This window comes from Podarcis raffonei, chromosome 14, assembly GCF_027172205.1.
Source record: "Podarcis raffonei isolate rPodRaf1 chromosome 14, rPodRaf1.pri, whole genome shotgun sequence".
Classification (NCBI taxonomy): domain Eukaryota; kingdom Metazoa; phylum Chordata; class Lepidosauria; order Squamata; family Lacertidae; genus Podarcis; species Podarcis raffonei.
Window position 1 is genome coordinate 9,816,251 of NC_070615.1, and position 13,445 is coordinate 9,829,695.

A 13,445-nucleotide genomic window follows, 5' to 3' on the forward strand; every position below is an offset into this window, starting at 1 on the left:
GCGTCAGGAATTTCACTTGTTGAGATATGGCAGCTCTTACCACTGCCGCCACCACACTTCAACGTCTGTAATCTCTGACCACCAGCCATGCCTTCTGCAGCAGAGGGGATTTGTAGCCCAGCAACACCTGGAGGGTCGCGGGCAGCCCTCCTTGATCCAGTCCGGCTCGTCAGGTAAGGCTGCACAGCCGATGCACGCTTACTCGAGAGTAACCAGCCTTGCACTCAGCACGGGCAAACTCTTGAGCGCCCTTGCCTTGAACTGGGTTTTTGTTGTTGTTTTGCAAAACTGGATCATTCCAAATTAAGTGGCCCGCGCAGCCCGCTAGAAACTCGCTTTGCAGCCTTCTGGAGTTGCGGATCATCCCCGCTCCCCCCCCCCTTTTCCCTCCCTCTTCCTCGCGCAGGAACTTTTCCTTCCGGAGGGTTGTCACCCCTTCCCTTTCATCCGCGCTCCGGGTTTTCCTTCGCTTCCCAGGAGGAGCGGCGCATAAAAGCGAGCCCTTCTCCCGGCTTTTCCTTCCCGCTCCTGCCTCCTGCCTCCGCGTTTTCCTGCCACCCTCAGATCCGGGGCTTGAGCTCAGCGATACTCAGCGCCCCTCAGCTGCCCCCTCCCTTTCTGGCGGCGGCGGCGGCGGCGGCCGCGCTGAGGGAGGGCCGAGCGGAGCCGAGAGCCGGGACTGCGGCGCGCCAGACCTCCCCCTTTCCTCGCTTCTCCTCAGGCGGCCATGGCGGCGGCGGCGGGGCCGGGCCCTTAAGGCGACGGCGGCGAGGTAGTCGCGCGGCTCCATGGAGGAAGCGGCTGAGGGGCGCGCCCGGCACCGGCCGGAACCCGAGGGTGAGTCTGAGGAGAGAAAGAGACGGGGGGGGGAGGGGAGGGAGGCAGGGAAACGGCAGAGGCTCGTGCGCGGGGCCGGGGAGCGAGCGAGCGAGCGAGCGAGAGGGCGCGCTGGGGCTGGGCTGCTCATGGCGGCGCCACACCAGGCCCCGGGCCTCCTTCCACGCTTCTTGTCAGGCCGGAGGAGCCAGAGTCGGTGAGGAGATTCTCCCCCCACCTCCCGAAAAAGAAAAACGGGTTAAGATCCCTTCTCCAATCCAAGTGGATCGCGACCTCCTTGCTCGCCCTCCCCTCGAGGACCTGCAAGAGGGGGAGGGGGAGCCTTTCTCCCCGCCTCTTCCATGATGGGCGCCCGTGTGTGTGTGCGTGCGCGCGCGCGTGTAATGGTGGTGGTCTCGACCTGCTTCTCCACTTTCCTCGCTCCCCCCCACTCCGGTCCTCCGTGCGCCCCCTCCTCTCTCGCCCCCCCCAAACACAACACATTTGGAGTCTCGAGACCAGGTAACAGTTCCCAGAGTGGGGGGGGGGAGGGGTGCTAAGTCTCTTGCATCAGCAACAACAAAAGGAGCCTTGTGGCACCTTGGAAATGTGGTGGTGGCGGACGGCTTCCTTTCGGGCTCTACGGCGGACGGGTTCGCGTGGAGTTGCCGCCGCCCGCGCACTCGCTCGCACAAAAGCGGGGCTTGTGCTCCTGAGCACATGGGGTTCGTCGGGGGGGGGCAGCCCCGTGTCAGCCAGGCGTGGGGTGGCCCGAGAGACAGAGAGAGAGATGGATGGATGGACCTGCACTGAATGTGCGGGCAACCAAGGTCCGACAGCATGCAGGTCCAGATGAGGGGTTAAAACTGTTACCGTGAACGCATGCATGCGCACATGTATGTGGGCATCCTTGCGGTGCGTCTGGAAACTTAACAGATGGGTTGGGGCAGAAGCTTGCTTAGACTCCAATGTACACAATGGTCTGGAATTGCGTGTGACCTGGTTTCCTTCATGCTGAATGTGGAGCCTTTTGTGCATGGAGGGCATGTTCAGGGTCACCATGAAATGTCACTGGAGGCTACCACAATTAGCAAACTGGTATGAGTAGTCATACATTTGATAAGAGGCAAGTTACATGTTTGTGTACGTGTGTGCCATGAATCCTTATCGTTTGGGGGTGTTTCACAATAACCTCCAGCTTCCTTGGGAGCATCAGGGTCTGCTTTTGCGTTATATTCAGAGTAGATTTATGCAAACAGCCCTTGGGTGTGTGTGGGTGTTACCTGTACAACTGTTGTGAGTTCTGCAGTCCCTTGATGGGACTTCTCAGAGCTTCTGCTGTTGTAGGGGTAGTGTGAAGCATCGTCATGCAAGTGATCTGTTAAGCATCATGCACAAGCTTGTCACAAGCTGGTCCCAAACACTTCTGAGGTGAGTACCTGGGGGCTGTTGTGCTGTCAACTGGCAACTGATGACTCATCTTGAGCATATAATTGAAAAGCATTGTGTCAATAGATAGAAATTTCTTATGGTGTTTTACATGTGATTGGGCACAGATTCAGAGAAGTTGCCATTTGGTAGTACAGTCATCAGGTAAACCAGTCCAAAATCAGCTTCAGGTAGTTATTTCATGGTACGTTTGGTATTATAGGTTCTTGTGTGTGTTTCCATATAGACATCTGTTTTTGAGGAAGTAAAGCTGCTTCCATTTTCTGTTTACTACTGGGTGTTATCAAGATGCCCTACTTAGCCTGAGAGATAAACCCAGCTTTGCCTGACATACCTGTGGGATGTGTGCAGTGCAAGTGATGCTCTTGCAAACTTCTTGCCTAGAAGAAATTGAGTGGTTGACCATAGGCTGGTCGCTCCAGTAGTAAAACCATGCAGCTACTTTCAATATTTATTAGAATGGTACAAAATCACAGATGGTGTTCTGAATGAGTTGTCTTACTGTGTAATGTACAGGTTGGTTGTGTTTCTGAACAGTGATGCATTGAGAACATGGTTTTCAAACCTGTTTTATCCCTGCAGTGTTTCTAGATGTGCTTGCTGCTTCTGTGCCTGAATTATGCCTGTCTCTAGAGTGCGAAATGACAGCTCCTCATTGGTGCCCTGGATGGGAAGAAGTGAAGGCTGCTTAAAGACTGCTTTAGGAGGAAATGAGTGGGCAAGCTGAAATGGCCTGTTAAAATGAATCCAGGATAGTATGTGTCTGATCGCTGCTAGGTGCTTGAATTTTTCTGCCTACGTTTGTGATTTATACTTCTTGAGATGGCTATTTGACTGGTACATAAGAACACTGTCAATGTTTCCTTCTTCTATAACTATAGCCATTGCTGTGTAAAAATGGTTATTTGATGTATACCCTTCACTATTTTGTGGGCTCAGCACAAAATCCTTCAAGGAATGCATGGGTTGTGAACCCCTGCAAGAGGTTAATAATCTTTAGATTACGCTGTAACCATAACACATAGTAAAATAGGAGTCTTGATTATTTCCAAAACCACTGTTCTCAAGTTTGAATTTGTAAAGTAGGTGGTTGTGGTGCTAGTAGCTAAAATATTATGTTGCCCTTCTGAGTGGTGTGACTGTAATGTGGTTCTTAACAACTATAATGCATTACATTACATTAGCTCAATATCCTAATTCTGCAATCCTAAACTCTTGCTAGTGAATAAACCAAATTAAAGAAAGTGCAATTTCTGAGTAAGCAGGCATAGAATTATACTGTAAACTTAATCGATGACTTTGCTCATTCTAATGCTGTAGCATTCTGCAATTCTTTGGTATCATTTGGACTTAAAGGGCAGATCATGATCAAGGTTTGGTGCGAATCCTAGTGAATGCAGTGCTGCCACCTTCATTGTAAAAATCAATCACTTAAACTATTTTACAACTAGTGGTTGTTCGGGGGGCGGGGAAACATTCCTTGTTAAAAGGTTTGCTTTGAAAGCTAGTTTACTAATTAGATAATTCATATTAACATATTTTAAGCATGTTAAATATTTGTGACCTACACTTTTGCTCTATGTTTATCCACCTGTTTACCCACTTTATTGCTAATAGTCTGTTTGTCCCCTTGCCTGAAGTTCAGGTCAGACTCTAGCATTTCTAGGATTGTGTTGAAAATCTTACTAAAAAGGGAAATCTATATTACATTAACTATTTTCTAATCATTTCATTTAGAAGCAAATTTCAGGGGTTACATATTGGTGTCAATAGTTCATTAATGTTACCTAATATTTTGTTTGAATTCCTAGAAGTTAAGAATGAATGAAAATCTTGTCTATGTGGCTGTGTGACATTTTTTCAGATTTGGCAGTTGAAAAGAATCTTAGAGATACTTTGTTTCAAGATGTGACGAATTTTGTAGCTTTGTTTCTTGCAGTGTCTCCATTGTCCAAAATGAGAAATTGCAGACCTTGGATGTCTAATGGCCCTGCTGATTCTCTGGCAGGCTTCCATTTTCTAATAAATATGAAGAGAGCTGTATCTTGTTTCCCCCCCAAAAAAACAAAACCTTTATTTAGCTCTTGATTATTCTTCTTGGCAATCTAAACTCTCTGTGGTTTTCTTCATTAAGATTGTTTCATGTTGAAAAGGATGTTCATATTTTCTAATTTTTTTATGCTTCTACTATTACTGGTATTGGCTGCATTCAGACAATCTTGACTTAATGAGCTGAGATATGAAATGATGCTTTAGGCTGTGCACATAAGCCAGGATATAAAGCCATGTTTTAATATCCTAGCTTATTCCAAAACTGTTAGTTTCCTGGTTCAGACAAAATGGGAACTATAGTTAACGGAAGGCTTCCTGGTTTGTTTGCTGACTCGCACAAAGGGTTGTAGTGTGTAACCAAATTATCTTTCATGTGTCTGTTCACTAAGCAAAGAAATTATCATCCAAACATGACCATTATTTTAGATTTTCTATCGCTTTTGGTAAGGATTGCTAATGCTCGTAATCCATGAACACTACATCTTTATGGTAAAATGCAATGTGATCTGATGCATCACTACCTTCCCAAAACCAGGTAAGGAGGCGCTGGGCTTTGGGAAGAAGGTGCAAGGCTCTGACAGGGTCCTAGAGTTCTCATTCCCAAAATCTAGTTCTTTCTCAGCTTTGGAAAGGAGATAGGAAGGATCTAAGACCCTGCCTGATCCTTGTGCCTCCTTCTCAAAGCCTGGTGCCTTGCTTACCCAGCTTTGGGAATGCAACGCGCATTTCCATGTCAAAATTACTCTTGTAGCCCTCTTGGTATGAAACGTTGGACCACCCTGTGATGGATCATCATAGAATTTTCGGGTTTGAAGGAACCCAAAAGGGCATCTAGTCCAACTCCCTGCAAAGCCAGAATCGCAACTAACAAATCTCTGACAGATGGCCATCCAATCTTTTTGTTAATCTGAAACTGTAAGATTGCCTTTTATCCTGTATTTGACTATTTTTACCACAATGATGTGCTTATACTTAGGGAAGTTGCAACCCACAATCTGAAAGTTGTTTATAAGTACAGTCCATGTTGAATCAATTATACAAGGAATCTGATTCATATTCATGAGGATTTTAGTTCTAACATAATTTCTCTAATGGTTGTGGAGGTGACATTTCAAAGCACATGGGTAGTGGTAAATTCTCAAATGTTCAGGGGAACCTGTACTGCTACCTTTTCTTCCATATATCTGATCATAGCATCATACTTCTCTCCAAATATTTCAGAATCTTGGGTACCTCTTCAAAATAAAATGTGAAAGATAAGCAACATGGTGCAGAATAAGCAAATTCTGATAAAATGCTGTATTTAACTTGCAGTGTTAAATACAGTGTTAAATAGTGTGTAATTTGAGGGTGGCAGAGTGACAACTAGAAGTTCCACCAATAGTAGTTTTGGACAGGCATGCATAAGATGGCAACTGAATAGGTGGTTGTTTGCTCTGTCTTAGTAAGCACTAAGAAGTTTCCAACTGGTGCTGACACTAAAAATGAAATTGGTGCCCAAGCCCAATACTTTGGGTTATTGTTGGGCACTGTAAGCTAATTTGCTTGTATTTATTGAATCAATACCCTGCTATCCTGCTCTTCAATAATTTCAAAGCGAGTAATCACAAAGATAAACACAGTATAATTAAGAACCACAGAAATGCAGCAATAAAGCATTTCCATCATGGTAGCATGAGAGTGGGCTTTTTCAGTGGTGGTTCCCCACTTGTTCTCCTCAGGGTGGATTGCCTTGTGCCATCCTTACCTATTTTCCCCCAGACCTTTGGCCCTTAATTTGAAGAGTTTTAAGTACTTACGGATTCTTTTAGTGGGGCTGGATCTGTAATATTTGTATTGATGTGCTTTTAGGTTTTTATTGATGATTTGTTTGAACTGGTTTGATTGTTTACACTGTGTTTGTAAGTCACCTTGAGTTGCATGTAAGGAAAGTATTCTATCTATCTATCATCTATCTATCTATCATCTATCTATCATCTATCTATATATCTATATCTATCTATCTATCTATCTATCTATCTATCTATCTATCTATCTATCTCCTTAGACATCCTGGACAAAGAGGTTGTCTTTAGGTGGTGGAAATCCATCAAAGTGAGTTTCAGGAGACTAATCCATGCCACAACCAAGGATTACTCTTTCCAGCAATCACCTGCTTTGGAGGCACCCTCTGAAGGACCTCTAAATATGAACTTGGTGTACAGATAGGTTCATATAGCTGTACATGATTTGGTAGATGCTTGCAAACTTTGAAGTGTACCCTGTATTTCTTAGTGGTAAATGGTTCACTGTTGGGATTATATTACAGTTTGCTTCTAGGCAAACATTCACCAGGAAGTTATGCTGAAATATTTCTATCTTTCTTTTCACCTTGTTCAGCTGTCTTAAATCACTAGATCAAAGTTGGGGAATTGTATCCATCCAGTGGGTCACATTCCAAAATCCTCCACCCCTTGCAAGTCACAATTGATAGGTGAACAGGTCCACCCAGCTGTCAATCACCTGACAACATAATGACATCAGGTGACTGACACTTGTTAAAGTTCAAAGGAAAATGCTGTAACCAATGATCAGCTAAGTGGTGGTTACCACAATCATATTTGAAGATGTGATTTCAGTGCCAGCCATCTGATTGGCACTAGGAATACATCTTCTAAGAGACTTGCTCTGGAGAGAAAAAATGCTCCATTTAAAAACTGCATGTTTTTCCTTCTGCAGAAAAATCATCTAGTGCTTTGAACACAAACCACTTCCTCCATCCCCTTTGACTGCACTAGTGAGTTCTTGACAGGAAAGCCTCTAGTGCAGGGGTCGGCAAGGTTTACCTTGTCTGGGCCAGTTCACTCCAGTGGAGATCCCTTCGTGGGCCGGATCGTGTGTGTGTGAGCATGTGCAGCCTCGTTTTCTGGCGCCTGCGCAGACACAATTTCTGGTGTCTGCATCTGCTCAGATGCGATTTTTGGTCTCTGAGCATGCACAGACGCGATTTTTGGCATCATGGAAGTGAGTCCCTGCGCCGGTTTAGCGCAGTGCACGGGGACTCACCGAGCAGGTGGCTCAGGGGCACTGGCGGAGGAAGAGGAGTGTGTGGGGAGCGCACTGGATCCCTGTGGGGTGCCCCCTGCCCGTGCTGGGTGCCATGCCCCCCGCAGGTGGCACCCCATGCCCACAGGACGCATGCCAGCCCTGCCCCTGCCTGCTCTCCGCCCCCCGGTGCCAGAGCATGAAGTTCCCCCACTCCTTGGGGGTCGGCTAAACAACCCCCATGGGCTGCTTGTGGCCCATGTGCCTTAGGTTGCCTACCCTTGCTCTAGTGCAGCAGATTCCAGGGAGGCTCTATGTCAGAGCTGATCAGCTGATTGGCACTGAAGGGCAACCCTGCTTGCTAAGGAACAATCAGGAGCTCCTGATTTTTTCCTTTCTAGCCATGTCTATACCTGCCCACAGCTGACATCACAGATGATGTCACGGATGGGGCAAGTGGGGTGTGGTTTGTGGGAAAACTGTCTTGTGGGCCAAATTGGGATCTGTGGTGGGCCTAATTAGGCCTGTAGACTAGAGGTTCCCCACCACCTCTTCTGTGTATAATCAGTAATAGGGTCAACATCTTGGTTACTTACTTAGTGTAATGGGCCCCGGTCTTGTTTGGAGTGCTTTCTCTCGATTTGAAAGAAACATAATTCAAACAAGCCTTCTGTCTCTGCTGCTGGAGCTCTTGTAAATATAGCATGCTTATGATTTTAAGTGAGCTGCTGCAGGAAAGAGTTATGAAAAGAACATTTCTTTTAAGGGGTCTGGCTGGCTTTATGAAAGGCTTCAAGCTGATCACGTGGTTGCTGGCTCATTGAAAGGGTGGGAGACCCTTCTGTGACCTTTGCAGAAGCAGGTTAGTTTTAACTTGGATCAGTTGCTTGTACATGTTAAAGAACAACAGAAGCTTGCTGAAGAGCAGTCCTCAGTGCTTATTCAACGGGGAGGTGGGGCAGGAGGCCTGGGCTGGAGCCAGGTGATTGCTGGGTACAATGGAGGCTGCTTTTGTTTGTTTGAAATCTTTTGGTGCACTGTAAGACATTGCTCCTTTTGTGCTATTCTCTCCATGTGTATTCCCACTTCTGAGAAAGATTTAGCATATCTTTGGAGACTCACTGAAGGATCCGGACAGATATTTTGAAGCCATTGAACTTGGAATATATGCATAAGAGCTTATTCTCTCAAAAGTGCTGGAAGACAGACTGTTCTTCCTACACTTCACTCTTCTGTATAATGTACAATGAATGATTGGCTTAAAAAAATTATAAACAATATAAGCAGCTGTTTGCCAAGATTTGCTAAAGAATTTTCTGTTCCTTAAAGTCTTTGCTCAAGTGTTGCTTTGGTGTAAGCTGCATATAGAAGAATTATATTCTCCAACAAACCACTTCAGCTGCAAATCCTAATAGACAGTTACTATGCTGTGATCATGGGGCGCAGGTGGCACTGTGGGTTAAACCGATCAGAAGGTCGGTGGTTCAAATCCCCGCGACGGGGTGAGCTTCCGTTTCTCGGTCCCTGCTCCTGCCAACCTAGCAGTTCGAAAGCACGCAGTGCAAGTAGATAAATAGGTACTGCTCTGGCTAGCCACATGACCCGGAAGCTGTACGCTGGCTCCCTCGGCCAATAAAGCAAGATGAGCGCCGCAACCCCAGAGTCGTCCATGACTGGACCTAATGGTCAGGGGTCCCTTTACCGTTAACCTTTATGCTGTGATCAGACCAAACACCTCACTCATGAAATATGCTATTTAGTTCAAAAAAGAAAGAAGGAAATAAGTTATAGCTGCACTGTTGAGGTTCTGGGGCCATTATTAATTAAATACCTTGATCAGCAACACAGAGAGCACTTTTCAGAGGCTTTTGAACTGGGTCCTAGAACTTGCTGATAAGGTTCCAGGTGGAAATACTTGGAAGGGCATGGACTGGTAGAATTAAACAAAGCACCAGCCTAGCCACCAGGCACAACCTTGCAGCATTTGAAATCTGTGCCCAGGGTGCTTTATGCTTCCACAGCAATGTGCACACCCTTTCTGCTGCTTCTTGTCCTTTCAGGTTCTGGATGTATCTCCCTTCTCGCATGAGAAGCAACCCATCTCTGCAGTCAGTGTGGATTTGCAGTAGGAAATACTACTGGGTTTCAGGGTGATGTTTGTTCTGAGTAGCACTGCCTGCTTGCCAAGGCTTTTCCCATGAAACTCTAAAAGGAGTAGATTGAGAGCAGTTGCATGAAGGGAAGGAGTTCACAGAAATTTCGGCAGACCAAGGCAGTTAAAAGACTTCGTTAACTTTGTGGGTTGAATATTAGCTTTTCTTGTTTTTGAGGCATTTGCTAGATGTACAAAACAGCCTCTGTCACTTCAACAGCTTTGAAAAGTAAAAAACATATATATCAAAATTAGGCAGAGGAGGAGCTGCCATCTTTCAAGACAAGTAATGTAAGAAAGAGCTCTAAGCTTCAGATGGAAGCACAATGTATGTGATATTAACGCCCCTTCTCTTTATATATTTTTAAAAGTTATCGTAAATAATAGCTCTTCAAAACTGGCCATACTCTGTACATTTTTCACATTTAAACACCTTTCAATCCCACCTTTTGTAACTATCTGATAAATCTCTTGGTTCTATGGAAGTGACCAGCTAAAATGTACTGCATTGTGGAAATTCATATTTCTCTTTCACAATAAATTATAACTATTGAAAAAACAGGTTTATTTCCTATGAGTACATGTTTAATTTCTGCAATAATGTTCGTAAACACATACATCTCAGAGTTCACACACACACACACACACACACACACACACACACACACATACATATACACACACATATATACATAATCTCAGAGTTCATAAGCTTTTGGCTTGGATGAGAAAAAAAGGAGGCTAGTTGAGTAGACACATGGGAATAAAAGCTATGGGAAAATGCAGGAAGAGATGCTGTTCACTCACATCCTGTCCCTAGGTACTGGAGACAATACTTTTAATGTGAGTCGTTCATTGCATATATATGAAACTATGACAGTTGTGTTTGATGTTTTACTTAATACTAAATTAACTTACTGATAGTTAGAACTTCATTCGTGTAAGATGATTAAACGATACAGGTGGGGCTCCCTGCAGTTACGTTTTGGTAGTGGTCTGGTGCACACACCCCAGTAAGCCATTGTCTAAACTGTAAAACAAAGTATGACTTTACTGTAAGTGCACCAGTCATTCTAAACATTCTTCCAAAGAGCAGGTACTTAACACTGGATTTGGTGTAACATATTCTGTGTCTGGACATGGTTGATCAGGCAGAATTGTTCTTTGTGCCTTAGTGCAATGGGACATGTGCACACGCGTTGACATGTGTACCATTCTTTTAAGATGGTAGGACCCATGTAGATATGGTAGGGAGGATTAGTGACTCTATTTGCCTGCAGGTAGTGTAGAGGAAATGAAGTGTATCCTGTGAATAGGAACTGAAGCCTCTCCAAGCAAAGTTTACCATACTTCCTATGTGGAGATGTTTATATAATGCTTCTTAAGTGCCTGGTTGTAAAACTTCTGTGTAGTTTTTGAAAACAAATTAATGCCACAGATGTTACAGCTGCTGTCCACATCTGATTAAAGCTTCTTCTTTTTTGTGGCTTGAAATGGGGTATTGGTGGTAAAAGGCCATCTTTGTCCCTTTTAAACCTATTGGAATGTCAAGGTTATTACAAAAATCTTTTAAATAATTATTATTTCAAAAAGTCATAAATGTATTTGTGTTGCCTGTTGAAAAACACAGCACACATGCTGAATTTTATGTTTACTTAAAGGAAGCAGTATAACAATTCTCAAAGTGTTGCCTTTCTCTGGGAAATGTTTTGATTTGCTGAAAGAGGGACAAAGCAGCACTAACTTCTGTTGCAATACTTAACTTGAAGCAAAAGTGACTCATGTTACCCTCTGCACATGAAGGGTATGTGCTTTTTTCTGTCACTGAGAGAAACTGCATACCTTGGTTTAAGAACAGCCCTGTTTAAGAACTAGTCGGTTTACGAACTCCACAAAACTGGAAGTAGTGTCCCGGTTTGTAAATTTTACCACAGTCTAAGAACGGAATCTGAATGGTGGAAGGGCACCGGTGGCAGGAGGCCTCATTAGGGAAAGCGCGCCTCGGTTTAAGAACGGACTTCCAGAACGGATTACATTAGTAAACGGAGGTACCACTGTATTGAAAAAGTAATGTGTGGAGCAACCATCTGGCATCCTAAGCCATTGGAAAGAGCAGGACCTGGTCAACCACAGCTCTGTGAGCTGCTGAATCCAGATAAGAGGCTTGTTTCAACACTAGTGCAGGGCAGACCTACTGCTCTGGGGTGACAGTGTAATATGAACCTTTTTATCCCACTTGTGAGGTTAACACATGACAGCAGAAGAAATATTGCAAGTGCAGGTAAGCATTCTGCCACATGCAAAGCCCCATCTAGCTCCAGCATGCCTTGCTTAATTAGTTATTGAACGCTTGGAACTGAGGCCATTAGCCCATAAAGCAAAAGCCCATCATGTTTAGAATCTGAGATATATATATATATATATATTGTCTCCAGTGGAGGCAGCAAGGCTTCCAGAGCTGCCTATTCATAGTTTCCCTGGGGAGGCCCTTAGTCCAGTCTGTCTCCTGCCCAAATGCACTGGGGGCCAGGAAGGAAAGAACAAGCCATGCAGCAGACAGCACCCAGTGACCTTTTTGAGGAGCCAGGCCATGAGGTTAGGGTAGAGGTCACTCCCTGGGCATTCTAGGCCATTGTTCTGCAGATGCCCCCCCTGAATCTGGCCACAAGGTTTGTTTTCCAGAGGTTGAAGTTATAGGTGTTGCTCATGGTTTATTTAGATTGATCCAGTTATATAGTCTGCCTTTGTTAAGAATGCTTTGAAGTTTTCTTTAAAAAAGTGTCCTGTAATAATTGCTTTTCCCTGGGTGCTCATTGGTGTGGAACAGGCATTTACCTTCAAATTCCACAACCGCATGAGGCAGCCACCCAGAATACTAAAATTATAGGTGGATCAAATTGTTCCCAACAAATCCCCACCCCGCCACCCACATTTCAGTCGTGGGAGCTGAAATAATATTTGAACAAGCATTTTGCACAATTGGAGAGATCTAGTTTTGTAGAACAATCTTGCTATAAGCACTTTTTATTAACCCCCCCCATAAAAACACCAAAGGTTTGCTGCTTATTCCAGAATTGGCCAGAGTAGAATTTATTAAAGGTTGTGAATCCTTTTGAGAACAGACTTTATAATTTGATGTGCTTAAACTGTTTGGAACAATGAAGTTTAATTACTCTGGGCCACCTGAATAATGGAATGGGAACACAATACTATACACATATCGACCAGGAAGTGAGCACCATAGAGCTCAGTGGGGCTTATGTCTGTGTAAACATGCTTAAGGTTGCATTGTTAATGTGTGGGAATTCTGAACAGGACCATTGCACTTTTGAGTAGTGATATATGAGGTTTGCCTTTTCATACAAAACTCTGTATTATTTAGGGTGTGCAGTGTTAGTGGACTTCCAGAGGAGCCAAGAGCTTGCTTTTGCCTGCTCTGCAGTTTCAAGCAGTCTTTCATATTTTATTGAAGGGTCAAAATGTCCAAGGTGAACTCTCTGTTGCTTGCATACCAGTTGTGGTTATGGATTATAAGACTTAATATATTAGGAAAATGTGCAGCAAAGGCTATTTATAATTTAAGATTCTTAACAGATATGAATGCTTTGTGGTCTTTCATTCTAATGCTGAGCTGACATTCTTCTGGCACTCATATCTGAAAGTTTAGGAAAGGGTTTCAAAAATGTATGTCACAATGTGCTAGAAGTGGGTCATTTACTTTGTCAGGCACACAGGTGCTCAGGACCAGTTTTGATGGAACCGTGCATTATTTTTGGAGGAACATGTTAACTTACTAGACTTTAGCTTTTATATAACTTAGAGCCCTATTGACTCAAATCTGCTTCTTCTGCCTGTGGCTCTTCTGTCTTGTAATACTTACACAAGTGACGGGATTGGGAGGAGGAAGGTCTTGATTATTATCTACTATATATTTTGGAAAGTGGTTTCTCTG

The 13,445-nt window shown here is 44.3% G+C and overlaps 1 protein-coding gene across 5 annotated transcripts in view; it reads left to right on the plus strand.

The window, feature by feature from the left end:
• The first annotated feature begins 326 nt into the window (after positions 1 to 326).
• The window catches only part of ZNF609 (zinc finger protein 609), a 100,391-nt gene continuing 87,272 nt past the window's right edge, over positions 327 to 13,445 (plus strand). For 2 of the 5 annotated variants that reach the window (XM_053365809.1, XM_053365811.1), the window contains exon 1: positions 569 to 837. The gene's annotated coding sequence lies outside the window, so the exon portion shown is untranslated. Of the gene's footprint in view, positions 838 to 938; positions 1,034 to 13,445 lie in introns of those variants that run through there. The other 3 variants (XM_053365813.1, XM_053365812.1, XM_053365810.1) reach the window with 3 other exon arrangements.